This window comes from Corythoichthys intestinalis, chromosome 14 (genome assembly GCF_030265065.1).
Source record: "Corythoichthys intestinalis isolate RoL2023-P3 chromosome 14, ASM3026506v1, whole genome shotgun sequence".
In the NCBI taxonomy this organism is placed as follows: Eukaryota; Metazoa; Chordata; class Actinopteri; order Syngnathiformes; family Syngnathidae; genus Corythoichthys; species Corythoichthys intestinalis.
In genome coordinates this window covers 47,261,052-47,276,343 of record NC_080408.1, presented here as the reverse complement: position 1 = coordinate 47,276,343, position 15,292 = coordinate 47,261,052, and the positions used below count along the sequence as shown (strand labels likewise).

Here is a 15,292-nt window from a genome sequence, read left to right as displayed (position 1 = left end):
TCCAGTGCAATGAAAATGAGTGACTTCCGGCTTCAGTCTCGGGTTTAGATCGAATGCAAATGTGACGTCACCGGATCAGCATCTCGCAATACAGCATTGCTTGATAGCATGCAGATGGACTGCGGATTCAGCTGATTTTGCGGATTCATTCGTTTATTTTTCGCGTCACGCCAGGCAAACGGCTGCAAAAAAATATTCCTGCACCAGGGAGAGGCGTGTGAGACTCTGGGTTACAAAAGGTTCCCGTTCACCGCTGATATTGGCCAAAACAAGCCCTACTACTATGGGACCATTGGACTTATCAGAAAGTGAGTAAACATCGTATTTTGTATTATGTCAAATACTGGGATCGTGGCACATGTTTTAATACGGAGGTGGCATGCATTTTGTGGCTGATTGTCCACCATGAATGCCACTTGGCAGAGACCAGCGGTTTGTTTGCACCCCCCCCTCTATAGTCGGCTAATTGCCCTCTTTGTGTGCACGGTGTTCTGTCAAATTTTCAACCCCATCAGGAGTTGCAACTTTGTGTTAAAAATGGCCGCGAATACGGCGATTACAAAGTAAACACGACAAACTTTCTTTAACTAAAGGACTATTTACTTACGTTTGACCATTGACAGACATGTAGAAAAGTCCTCAGACACATTCTGCAATGTTAGCTACATAACAACTGCATGCCGCTCTCTTTTTACAAAAAGCATTAGTTTACGCAGTATTCGTGTTGACCATGTGGCAGCTTAATGTTCCTCTGATGTTGGCCGGTTTGTCCGGCGGTACTCTCCAGCTGCTCCCCCTGCTAACTCTCCTGTCTGTAGCAGGGGAACGAGCTGTAACTTGCTTGGGTTGCCGATCGGCGAAGACGATCGACATCCCCGCCGCCGTATGAGATGATCCGGGCTACCTTTGTGTTATTTTTCGGTTCGAAAAGCGGAAATAAGACATTGAGACGTCACTCAGTTCGGGTTAGCATGTCGTCTACCTGTCACGCTTCTTGGTTTGTTTAAATTCTCAGAAGCCGGGGGACAGGGAAATGTCAAAAGCCTGACTTACTACGGTGGCATAAAATATCGTTTGGGAGGTGCGACAGTAAAGGTGAAGTCGACAGTTTTGACTGTTATGGAGTAATTTTGCCATGTCGTACTAAATAAATGCATTTTTATTATTTCATATTCCTTTTAGCACAATACTGTTACTGGTTATTGGTAGGGTTGTTCCGATCATGTTTTTTTGCTCCCGATCGTTTTAGTTTGAGTATCTGCCGATCCGGATATTTCCTGATCCGATTGCTTTTTTTTTGCTCCCAATTCAATTCCAATCATTCCCGATAATTTTTCCTGATCATATACATTTTGGCAATGCATTAAGAAAAAAATGTATAAAACTCGGACAAATATATACATTCAACATACAGTACATAAGTACTGTATTTGTTTATTATGACAATAAATCCTCAAGATGGCATTTACATTATTAACATTCTTTCTGTGAGAGGGATCCACGGATAGAAAGACTTGTGACTTTGTATATTGTGACTAAATATTGCCATCTAGTGGATTTATTGAGCTTTCAGTGAATGATACTGTGGCCATCCCAAATGCATGATGGGAAGTGGAACCATGACTGTGCGCCGTGCTACCAATTGATATATCTTCTCTGCGTTGGGAAATAACTTAAGGTGTTAAGACAAAGATCCATTGCCACCTTGCTTCCCCACATTGCTTCCCTTGATATTTCTAATCATAGGGAGAGGGATTGCAAGGCTTTAGCCAATTAAAAAAAGGCTCCAAAGGCTGCCAAAATTCACTCTATTCATTTTGCGCTGCCTTTTATCTCTCTATATAGGTAAAACGGCGTCAGTACAGATTGAGCGCGACAATGAGTGAGAGGGTCGTGCAGCGCATACCTTAAATCGCATTATTATGTGAGTTAGAATCATATTTTGAGACGATTCGACTATATACAATAATTTAGCAAAGCACAGATGACGAGAAATTAGTCTTTTAATCTGCCGGTTAGCCACGCCTACCATTATAGAGGTCTAGCGTCCCAAACAGGTGGATGACGTCAGCGGTAGACTGGGCTCATCGGTTTTACTATTCAGCCTATTGAGGGGGAATTATTCACAACGAGGAAAACGCGATGAAGAGAGTCGCAAAATGTCATTGTTTCAGTCTCTCTACTCCAATATTTTTACAGGATATTCTTTTTATCCAAGTATTTTTCCCCAATAGCTATATAAATGGCTTAAGAAGGACCAGTCAGCCCGTCAAGGGGGAACTATTCACAACGAGGAAAACACGACGAAGAGAGCGGCAAAATGTCATTGTTTCTGTCTCTTTACTTCAATATTTTTACAGGATATTCTTTTTATCCAAGTATTTTCCCCAATTGCTAAATAAATGGCATGGTCATGACAAATAACAGTCTTGTGCTGAATGGAATATGAAATAATAAAAATGCATTTATTCAGGACGACATGGCAAAATTACTCCTTAAAGGTCAAAACTGTCGACTTCACCTTTACTGTCGCACCTCCCGAACGATATTTTATGACACCTAAATCAGACATATGTCATTTCCCTTCCCCGGCTTCGGAGAATGTAAACAAACCAGAAGGCGTGACAACTAGCCGACATGCTAACCCGAACCGAGTTATGTTTCAAAATCTTCGAAGCGGAAAATCACACATAACTATCCTGGATTATTTGACATGACGACCCGGTTGTCGATTGTCTTCGCGGATCGGCAAACCGCCCGACGGAGAGCAATTGACAGTTCGTTCCCCGGAGGAGGGTGGCTGGAGTTGTTGTGCAGCTAACGTGCTGCTGCTAATGAGCATTAGGAGAGCTTTTTACATGCCTATCAATGATCAAACGTAAGTAGTCCTTCATTTAAAGGAAGTTTGTAGTGTTTACTTTGTAATCGATGTATTCGTATTTGACCTAATACAAAACAAGATGTTTACTCACTTCCTCGTAAGTCCAATGGTCCCACAGTAAATATCCACGGTGAATGGGAACCTTTTGAAACTCCAAAAAGGCGCATACGCCTCTCCCTCATACAGAGTGATTTTTCTGCAGCCGTTTGGCTGGGGTGATGCGAAAAATAAACGTATTAATCCGCAAAATCAGCTGAATCCTTCGTCCTCATACACAACAGTACACTGTAGCGTGAAGAGGACGTCTTCTACCGTACACGTCACAGCGCCCTCCTCCTCAATGCAAGACCGAAGCCGGAAGTCACTCATTTTCATGGCGCGGGATTAAAAAAACTAAATAAAAATAGCGATCGCTTCCACACACATCCAAGCGGCCCATATCATTCAGTGGCATAAAATACCACGTGTATTATGAAATAAACATGCTTTTTCGTGTCACAGGCACTTTAAGCCTAAACTTAAGGCTCTGGATGAGTGTAACATATTATGTTTGTAACGTTAAGTACAATTAGATAATGATTTAATTAAAAAATATATATATTAAAAAAAGGCATGGCCGATATGTTTTTGCCGATTCCGATACTTTGAAAATGACGTGATCGGACCCGATTGATCGGGATGCCGATCGATCGGGACATCTCTAGGTATTGGTCATGACCGTACCATTTATTTAGCAATTGGGGAAAATACTAAAACTGATTGAGACTGAAACAATGACTTTTTGCGGCTCTCTTCATCCCATTTTTCTCGTTTTGAATAATTCCCCCTCAATGGGCTGAATTGTAAATCAGATGAAACCATGACCCTGCCATCTCTGTTGGGGATGCTAGAGCCCTACAGTGGTAGGCGTGGCTAAACGGTGGATTAAAAGACTAATTTCTTGTCATCTGCGCTTTGCCAACTTGTTGTACAGTGCCTTGCAAAAGTATTCGGCCCCCTTGAACCTTGCAACCTTTCGGCACATTTCAGGCTTCAAACATAAAGATATAAAATTTTAATTTTTTGTCAAGAATCAACAACAAGTGGGACACAATCGTGAAGTGGAACAAAATTTATTGGATAATTTAAAGTTTTTTAACAAATAAAAAACTGAAAAGTGGGGCGTGCAATATTATTCGGTCCCCTTGCGTTAATACTTTGTAGCGCCACCTTTTGCTCCAATTACAGCTGCAAGTCGCTTGAGGTATGTTTCTATCAGTTTTGCACATCGAGAGACTGACATTCTTGCCCATTCTTCCTTGCAAAACAGCTCGAGCTCAGTGAGGTTGGATGGAGAGTGTTTGTGAACAGCAGTCTTCATATGGAGGTAGATTTGTGTCTTTATTATTCAATCAAAAAAAAAGTTGCTTCGATCAAATAAAAAGTTGCTTCAATCAAAATATATACTTTCAATCGAAGGAAACGTCACTTCAATAAAAAAAAATGTGTTTGAATACAAAAATACATTTGAAACTCAAAAAAATATATTTGAAAACTTTTTCTTTGATTGAATTTTATTTTTTTGATCAAAGTCAAGTTTTTTTTAATTGAAACACCATTTTTGATTGAAGTCATGTAATTTTCCGTTTGGACCACATTTTGGCTAGGACATTTGTGTCTTTATTATTCAATCAAAAAATAAATTGCTTCAAACAAAAAAATATATATTTTCAAAAGAAAAATCACTTCAATCAAATTTTTTTTAAAAATCAATTGTAGAAAAAAAGGTTTGAATGTGAAAAAATATTTGAGACTCAGAAATTCACATTTGAACACTTTATTTTTCATTCAAACTGTTTTCTTTGATTGAAGCAATCCTTTTTGTGTTTGAGCCATATTAGGGGTAGGACATTTGTGTCAAAATCATTCAATCGCAATAAAAGTTGCTTTAATCAAAAAACTATTTTTAATCAAAGAAAAAAATCATTTGCAAAAACTTTTTTTTTTATATATATATTTTTTTTTTATTTGAAATATATATATTTTTTTATTGAAGTGTCACTTTTTTTGAAAAGCAAAAAGTTTTAAACTTATTTTTTTCAAAGTGGAAAAAGTTTTGAACACACGTTTTTTTTTTGAAGTGGAAAAAGTTTTGAAGGCACTTTTTTTCGATTGAATCATTTTGACACAAAGATTCTCCTTCAACGCTAGTTCCGGTGTGTTTGATTGGCAGGTAGCTGAGCCAATGACATAAAAGTATGTAGCAAGCATAATGGCCACCAGGGCTCCATCCAGCCATCGGAGTCTGTTGGAGTCTAAGCCGAATATAGGGCACCGGTACGGGCGTGTGACATTGACAGCGTTGACAGCAGCAGGTTTATGAAGCTTGGCGCCTTTTTCGTGGCCAATCAGCTGCGGCGATGTCGTCGGTCCGTCCGGCGTCAATCAGCTGTTGTCCCAGTGAGAGGGCTCCACCAGCCAGCTGGTGGAGGCGACGATCAGCTGACAGGAAGAGTCTCAAAAAATAAAAAATTATATGGCCAGGGCCATCACAAGTTTTCTCTGCTGCAAACACTTCGAAGATGCCTGCTTCCTCAACCGGTCTGCTTATGATCAAGGATTTGCCAAAAAGTAAGTGTGATTTTTGGATAGATGACTGATGACTGTGTCAAAGCAGAGCTGCCAACTGTTGTGGAACGAACAGTAGAAGCTAGCGACGTTAGCTGAAAGCTAACTCGTGGCAATCCCCGATCATAGTTGTTGTTGCGTTCACTAGGTTAAGCGTGTTTAAATTGTGCGTCAGCTACAATCTTGTCCGAAAGGGTTAATCCACTGTCAATCGGGAAAGGGGTGTGGATGTGCATATAAGCGGGTCGGCGTCGCGGTAATTCACGGTCACGTTGCCGTAAGAGACACACACCGCCGGTGAGTTTGTCCACATTTGTATTTGTATTATGTATTTCCACCTTCATGCTTCAAGCATTGCATTGCTTTTGGACGGTTCGGCGTTTCTTTCACGGTGATCGCATGATAGCCTTCTAGTTTGTGTTTTACGAGAGCCGCTGACAGGTGACAGTTGACGAACAAGCGTGTTGGTTTTAATGTCTCGCAGCGAATCAGCGAGCGCGCAGGACACGCAGTGAATCATGGGAAATGTAGTCTTGGGACAACACTGAAGTAGTGCTTTGTAATCTGTTCGCTTGTGTGAAAAAACTACATTTCCTCACGCCATTAGACGCCACTTCCTGCCGAGAGCCCCAAGCTGTCTCGATGTGTTAAAAAAGAAACAAAGTTGTCAGCATGTCGTGTGTTCGATACCTTTGTCAACAAAAAGCTCATAACAAGACACTATGCACGATCCGTTTAAGAGACGCTGGGACTAGAGAGCTGTGAGTAGTAGGAGGCGAGGGGAAGATGAGCGAGAAGCAAAACTTTGCGTTCGAATGTGGCGGCAGTCCGCTATTATTTTGTTTTCTTATTGTTGCCACAATAAAGTGGAGAAAGCCATCAACGACTCATCTCCTTCTTTCCCCCTCAACATTTTTATATTATTATTTTATATGCACAAGAGCTGCCGGATCTGGCAAAATGAACATGAAGACTGATTATTATCTTTTTAAACAATGTCATCAGATAGACAAAAACATAAAATTATGTGCAAATGCCTGCGTCTTCAAATCATGAAAATAATAAGCCTATATCTTACCAATCTTGTAATCTCGTTGGGTCTTGTCTCCATTCCATGTCAGGTAGTCTAGGCACATTGTTTGCATCCTGATTAGCGTCTGACTAATACATGTTAGGTCCAACATGAAATTCCAACCTCCTCTTCTTCCTCCAACTCGTCAAAAACTTGGATCTCCTCCCTTGCGCTCGATCTATCGCTTATATCGCAGTTTGAATCATTGTTTGAAGGGCTTTGTATGGCGGCCGTATGTATGGAGCGCTGCCATCGCTGTTCTTGGTGTGACGTATCATTTCCGGGTTCCTCCCCTTTCAGGCTCGAACTTCGGAAACGCGATTATTTTGTCAAATATACAAAATATAAATTATTTTTTCATGCTTTATTTGTTTGACAATGTTTAATTACTTTAATTATGACCCTATTTGGCATGTTATGAAATTACTTCACATTTCTACTTTAAGTGAATTACAGTACTTTAATTATATTCAGATTTACATTGACCCCTTTTCACCTGATGAATGTGCCAGTCCATTTTTTCCCCCCACAAACGCACGTTTGATTGGCTGATGACTTGAAACACACACACACACATGCATTCGTCCCCCTCCCCCCGACAGAAATACAACATGCGAGGGATATTAGAAGTTTTTTTCCGCCAGCAGCAGCAGCAACTCCTAGTATTCCAAAAACATCAATGTCGTGAAGTGGGGAACGCATAATTGATTTTGCTACTGAAAGTCCAACCTGAGTCAGAGTTAGCATAGCAATAATCTGTGCAAAATTCCCTAACTCGAGGAGGAGGCCGCTTTGATGTTTTCTACTGTCAACGTTAATTCAACTGTAAGAAATGTAGTGAACCAAGGTTTACCCCCTACTCCCCAGTTTTTTAAATTTATTTTATTTATGTGGTCTTAAGCAGCCCAAAGGAGTTTTCTTTTTTTTTTTTTGTTGAGTTTGGCTGTGCTTGTGGACAAAAGCAGTAGTGTTTTACCGGAAGGAAAGCTCCATTTTTATTTTTTATTTTTGTTATTCCCTGCCTAAGAAAAATAGCTAGCTGAAGATAAGATCAACAGACTTATTTTACGCAAAAAGTTTTTATATTTAATCTTAAAAAAGAAAAAAATAATAATAATCTAAATTTAGAAATAGATATTGTTCAAAACATTTGAAAGCATTTTGTTTCTTGATTTAGGTGAAAAATGACACTTTTAGATGTTTGGGCTTAATAAGAACAAATAGTAATATTTACTAAAAGTAAATCTGTTAGCTAGCCTTTTAAACTCAAAACAAGATGGAGAAAATTATTTGACTAGATTTAAGAAATATCAGATTAAGATGTTATGCTAAATTTCACATTGCAAATTTAGAGTATAAGTCGATACAGATTTATTTTTATTAATCATTTAGCCTATCAATTAATTAAATTCTTGTTGGTGTGAAATATAGCCCTGACTCCCGTTCATCCAACCTGTTTGGTCTTATCAATGTCCTGTCCCCAGCAAAAAGTGTACATGCAGGTCATACTGTTAAATCGTCCCGACCAATATTGAGACCAAAGCTACGCCCTTGATATTGTCACACCCCCTGATATGAAGATTACCTTGTGAAAAAATTCCTTCAACTAGTCATTTTTGAACTGATATTTAGTTTTAAAAAATTGCTTCGTCTGTGTTCTGTATGGATTTGTTGCTATTTTCAATTGTATTGCATGTATTAGTCACGTGCAGAGTTGCAATGTAGCCTTATTGTTGCATCGACTTACCATGACAACAGTCAGCAGTGGCAATCTTTTTACATTCCTTAGGAAACATCTGGTACAAACTATCACACATGTATCTTTCTGAAAATGAACTCAAACATTCTAACTTGGATCAAATATGACTTGAGAAGATAATGATATTATGAAACATTTTCATTTTTGGGAACAAATTGGAGTATATTTTGGGAACACTCTGTTCTTTCACATTTTCCTATCGTTTTTGTATCTGGTGAAGTCCTAGACAAAAAAAAAAAAAAATTTGGGATATGTGAAGCCTCTGGGCTGAGGCAAAAACCGCTGGTCACGGTTAAGGCCCCTTTAAATTGCCTATACTGAAAGAAACCTACTATCATAGAGTATGGAAGTAACTGTCATAACTTCATCCCAGTACAACAAAAGCAAACATTGTTAGTCCTTGCACTTTGTCTTCATCCAAAATTGGCAAGCTGGTCTCACAGTTGCATCACAACATTGATACTTTTTGTGACATGTCTGTAATATGGCTGCCAAATGCCAGGCGTGTTTTCTGAGCCTTGGGATGTCATCATTTTCGGCACCTCTCCTAAATGAAGCAAGCCTCAGTATGTACTCAGCAGAAATGTCCCTTCATTACGCGACACACACTTCGAAGGCTCGGCGCACCTCATTACATCACTAATTTTTACATAACGGAAACAAACTGCAGAACAAAGAGACAATGTCCAGCAACAGAAAAAAAAGTCAAGAAAATCACAACCAAGATTGCTCAATTTACTATTTTTTTTATGCAAAATAAAATACTAACATTCCCACATTGATTTCAACATGTTGTCAGGTTTTGAAGCCTGAGCTAGGGGAATATTATGGAATTGGTCACTTTTTTAATTGACGACTGCCACCTCTGGCCCAAAGCGTAACTGCAACCTGTGTTAAGCTCATACATGGTGCGCATGCTCGTATGAGCACGAACATAAAGCAATGAATGTTTGGTCCTTCAAATCAGCACCAGAAGTGTAAAAACGTTAAACGTGATTGTTTACTGTGAGTTAAGTGACTTAGAAAAGTGTCTTTGATAAGCGGGGACAAGGTGAAGGCTCAGTGAAACGGCAAATGGACTAGAGGTGGGAATCTTGGGGCACTTAACGATTCGATTATGATTACGATTCAGAGGCTACGATTCGATTATAAATCGATTACTGATGCCCCCCAACCCCCGCTTTTAATGTTTCACATATTAGTTCCAAAATTGTTCAAAAATCCTTTCAGGCTAAACTAAACTACTATTACAGTATCAAGTTAACAGTTCAAAACAGTAAATATAATACTCAAGTCCTCATTCTGTATCAGCAGCTTTAAACTACATTCAATTAATTTAATGTTATGAATCAACTGTTAAACTTGTTAAAATTGGTCCCGTTATTCAATGATTTCCTTTCTGTCTACTTTCGACATGTGAAAGTTTGAAAACTGTTTCATCATTCAGGGATAGATTCAAGTCAAGATTTTTGCCGATTTAGGAGTATTTTAGATAAAAAGTTAATTTGGTTCGCTCCAACAGAGCCTTCCAGAGAAGTCTACTGCCTTAAGATGGCGGCTGTTTACTAATGCCGGCAAGTTTGTCATTTCACATTTAGCTGTCTATACATGTTCTAACCCTACCGACGTCTGTCATTTCGCATCTAGTTCTGTATATATGTGATATCTACCGTAGCATTAGGTGGCCGTATGTTTGTAGCAACTGGGCGTTGTTTGTAGCGGCTGTCGGCCGCAGTCAGGTATTATTGTTTATTTTTTATCTAGTGGCATGACTTGAACATGATATTTACTCTCTGTCCGTTCCTTATTGCGTCCTGAAGACCGCGCTGTGTTTTAGTGCAGCTTTACCCGGTATACCATAATTTCCCGAATATAGCACATACTTTTTCCCCCCAAAATCAACTTGTAAAATCATGGTGCGCATTCTACACGGGTACAGGGATGGAGACAGAAATTATATGTTAGGGCTGTCAAAATTATCGCGTTAACGAGCAGTAATTAATTTTTTAAATTAATCCCGTCAAAATATTTGACGCAATTAACGCACAAATGCTCCGCTCAAACAGATTAAAATGATAGCACAGTCAAAGGTGTACTTGTTGTGTTTTTCGGAGTTCTGCGCCCTCTGCTGGCGCTTGGGTGCGACTGATTTTATAGGCTTCAGCACCCATGAGCATTGTGTAAGTAATTATTGACATCAACAATGGCGGGCTACTAGTTTATTTTTTGATTGAAAATTTTACAAATTTTATTAAAACGAAAACATTAAGAGGGGTTTTAATATAAAATTTCTATAACTTGTACTAACATTATCTTTTAAGAACTACAAGTCTTTCTATCCATGGATCGCTTTAACAGAATGTTAATAATGTTAATGCCATCTTGTTGATTTATTGTTATAGTAAACAAATACAGTACTTACGTACCGTATGTTGAATGTATATATCCGTCTTGTGTCTTATCTTTCCGTTCCAACAATAATTTACAGAAAAATATGGCCTATTTTATAGATGGTTTGAATTGCGATTAATTGTGATTAATTATGATTAATTAATTTTTAAGCTGTAATTAACTCGATTAAAAATTTTAATCGTTTATATAAAAAGACCGATTTTTTTTATTGACAGGGCCATGTTGTGTTGAAGAAAACGTTTGTAGCGATCCGTTGCCGACCATTACGGTACATGACGTCAAAATTTTGTTTCGGTAATACTTAATTCAGATTGGTCAAATGATTTCGTCTGTGCTAAATTCTTTTTTCCACTCTTCATAAAGCACTGCATTTAGTTTCTTTAACTCATTTGAGTCAACGTTTATTGCAACTCGGCAACTCGGACCATAACAAATGTAACGCGACACAGACTTCCTGTGTCCGTCAACTATATCTGTCCCTCGGGAAACTCAAACCCAAATAACAAGAGTTCCTCGTTACAGTAGCGATGCTCTCGTTCCGATTTCCGACTTCGGTCCTCACTTTTATTTTACCGTATCAATCCATAGAAGAAACATTTATTCATCATGATGAAACGATCAAGTTATACAGCAGCCTTTAAAAGAAAAGTCACATCTGTTTTGTTTTCTCCTGGATTTTGGTAAGTTGGAGAAGTTGTCAGATCATATTATTACCGTGCATATTGTCAGTTTATGGTAATGTTTTGAACTACCAATGTGCTATGCTTGATCTGTGTTTCACCAGTCAGTAAAATGACATTTCTGTATCTGTACACGAGCTCTGTTTTCTTGTATTCTTCTATTTATTGGTACTAAAATTATGGTGCGCGTTATACACGGGTACAATAATTTCCCCTAGATTTTACAAGTAAATTTGGGGTGCGCATTATACACGGGTGCGCCTTATATTCGGGAAATTACGGTAATGAAATAATCGGAATTTGGAGGTTTGTGAATCGTTCTTGAATCTTCCACGGCTGAATCGCGAATAATCTAAGAATCGGAAATTTCTCACGCCTCTAGTAGAGACGCTCATGGACACACACAGGCAGGTATTCGCCCAGAGTGTTTAACTCTAGGGCTGTCCCAAACGATTATTTCTCTCCCAATTAGTCTGCAGACTTTTTTAACGATTAGTCAAATAGTCTAATAATTTTTTCACTTTGTTTTTGTTTTTGTTTTTTTAACTAATCTTGCAATTAAATTTTCACTGACGATTATTAATTTACAAAAAAAACACTCGAATTCTTTATTAATGTACAAATAAACACATAGATAATGATAATAAACCACAAAAAAACAATGAGGTCGAATGCTGATGATATTAACTAGTGCAAAAGAATGGAATGTAAACATTCAGAACACTGTGACTTTTTGTGGTATGTCTATATTGTTCTAAGAGTGAGCACCAGCAAAGTAGATAAATCAATGTCACGTATCACTGAAGTAGGTGAAAAAAACTTAATGTTGCACGTTGATACCATGCTACGACGGAGTTTTAGAGCCCAAAAAATATATTTTGGAAAAATGACTACAAATTTAAAGTTGTACTATTCCTACAAGAAAAAAGTCTCATATGCAAGAGTAATGTAGTTAAAAGCCGCTACCCATTTTACATACATGTTCCTTAGTAGGGAGCTATGAGTCTACGACGAAGCATTAGTATAAATTCTTCTATTGATTATAATTTGATGAAGCTGAAGCAAAAATAATGATTTCCTTATTTGTAAAGCCGATTCTAAAACACAAGATGCTTTCAATATTGTTGATTTTAACAGAGGCGGCAATGCGCTATGTAAAGTACACAGCTTCTTATTTAGCTCTATTAGCCTGACATTAGCCCCTAATTCTCTGTCGAACAACGTACATAAAGGCAACTTCAATAAAAAAAAGTCTTTATATGGACTTACAATCGGCCAGCTTGTTGTCTCCTGTCGTCTTCCAAAATTATACCTGGGTGACGACATGTCAGGTGTTCATTTATGGCCAACGTGCTGCCGCCATGCTCCACACGACAGTGACACCCTCTTTTGTTTCGTTAAAATAAATCCATGCATCGACCACTCTGGTCTGCTTTTTGGGCTTTGTGCCGCTTTCCCCGCTTGCATCCCGAGTAGGCATGTGCAGGTATGAGATTTTGACGGTATGATAACTTTAAGCAAAAATACCGCGGTATCACGGTATTGCAGTTATAGCTCTAAAATGTGTTATTTTGAGATGTATGGGTTAATTTTTTTTTTCATTGTACAGGATTTGCTATTTTTCACAACATATTTGCAAATTAGAACATGAATATAATGTTTCAATTAGGGCTGTCAAAATTATCGCGTTAACGGGCGTTAATTAATTTTTTAAATTACGTTAAAATATTTGACGCAATTCATTCATGCACTAAATGACCCGCTCGCACATTGCCTCAAACATATTACAATGAGGCCGTTTATGGACATTAAGAGTGAAGAGAATACCACCGGCCGCTTGGGGGCAGCGCCGTTCCATACTCATGTTTTTTCTTCTAAACGTGGGAGAATTAGTAGTTGTGAGACGTTTATGCTGTATTCACAATGCAATGCAAATTGCTATTTGTGCTCCACACATATTTCGGTAAGTTTTCTTTCTTTTAGTGGCAATTATGTGTCTCTTGTTGTATTTTGGGTAAGATATGTACAGATATATGTTATACAGTAAAGGCGAGTGGACACAGGCGTTCTTTGGACCGCGCCGTTTATTGGCATAAGCTTCGGCAACTCCTTCACAACAAACATAAGTATCGTTTAGTGAAAGCACAACAAAAATAATATTCCTATCTCTCCCCAAAAAAATAATGTTCACAAAAAGAAAAGCACTTCAGTCTATAGTAATGAGGTCCTATTCTGACACACAGTTAAACAACAATACAAAATGAACTGGCATTCCATATCAAAATAGCTATGCAAAATACACGTAAAACTTAGACTTTGGTCACTCTATTTTTATTATTGTTATTTTTATTATTATTATTATTATATTAACTCTACTTTTGATTGAAAATTATACAAATTTTATTAAAACAAAAACATGAAAAGGGGTTTTAATAAAAAAATTACTAGTAACTATAACAATTATCTTTTAAGAACTACAAGTCTTTCTATCGGTGGATCACTTTAACAGAAAGAATGTTGATAATGGCATTTGTGGATTTATTGTTACAATAAACAAATACAGTACTTATGTACAGTATGTTGTATGTATATATCCGTCGTGTGTCTTATCTTCCCATTCCAACAATAATTTACAGAAAAATATGGCATATTTTAGAGATGGTCTGAATTGCAATTGCGATTAATTACGATTAATTAAGTTTTAAGCTGTAATTAACTCGATTAAAAATTTTAATCGTTTGACAGCCCTAGTTTAAATAAATAAATAAATAAAATAAATAGAACTTTTTAGAATATACCCACGGCGAAAGTTGCTCAAGATCAGAGCAAGGACAAAAATAATTATTTGCCATAGAAAAGTAAAAACATTATATGTTGTATATCCAGTTTATTGCAGGGACTTCATTGACTTCAAAGCTCCATCTCAACATTTTTAGAGACTTGCTAATTTTCTACATAGTTCTCTCTAAGTCCAAGTTATGATGCAGGAATGTGAGCGTATTCACCTTTTCTGGGTTAAATTTGGAGCGTTGAGTTGAGAGGAAACTAGTTAGCCATCTTGGCTTACTAACTAGCCACATTATCTGCCTTGTTAACAAGCTTACGTTATAGTATTAGTTTTACCATCACTAGACACACTAAACACACTGCACTTTCGTAGCTGGTGGGAAACGTTCATGACAGCATTTACTTATCTTGAATTTTGTGTAAAGTGACTGATGATATTCGCGGAAATGTGAAATCATGTTGCAGGTGTTGCCTTCCCTTGCAACCACCCTCCGCAAGCGTGTCTTGCACGTCAGCCTTCATTCCTCCCTCAAGCCGTGGCCGTCTGTTTCTTTTTGGTAGCCGAAATACGAAAGGCTTTGTTTTTTTTTGTTTTGTTTTTTTTTTGTTTTTTGAGGGCGGAAAAAGCTGAAGTCAAGTTTCGCCTCTTTCAGCCACAGTGTCAACTCTTGTCTACAGCAGACAGAATACCGTCACTAACAGACACAGCAACAACCGTAGGGGTGAGCGCTACTGCTCCAAGCCACTTTTGGCTGCATTTTTGGGACATAAAAAATCGTGAATGCGCTACTATGGTATGATGGAAAATTTTTGTGGTTTTGAAACTGTGACGTTTTCATACGACGGTAAACCTTGAAACTGGTAACCGACACGTCATAGAATACGTCATAGAATACGTCGACTAGTCGGGACTGCTCTATTTGACACGAACACTCTCGGATGAAGGGGGGAAAAAATCTTACAATTTCAGTGCTCTGTGTACTCATGAGGTCATTGGTGGAACATGCATGGATTAGAAAAGTTTTTTAAATTAACACTAAAAATCCATAGCACCTTTAAGTGACTAGCTCCATCCAGTTTTAAAGCTGAGAAGT

General features: G+C 38.0%; 1 protein-coding gene across 4 annotated transcripts in view; it reads left to right on the top strand.

The window, feature by feature from the left end:
• Positions 1–15,292, top strand: part of LOC130929448 (uncharacterized) — a 71,977-nt gene that overhangs the window by 24,449 nt on the left and 32,236 nt on the right. The window lies entirely within an intron of this gene.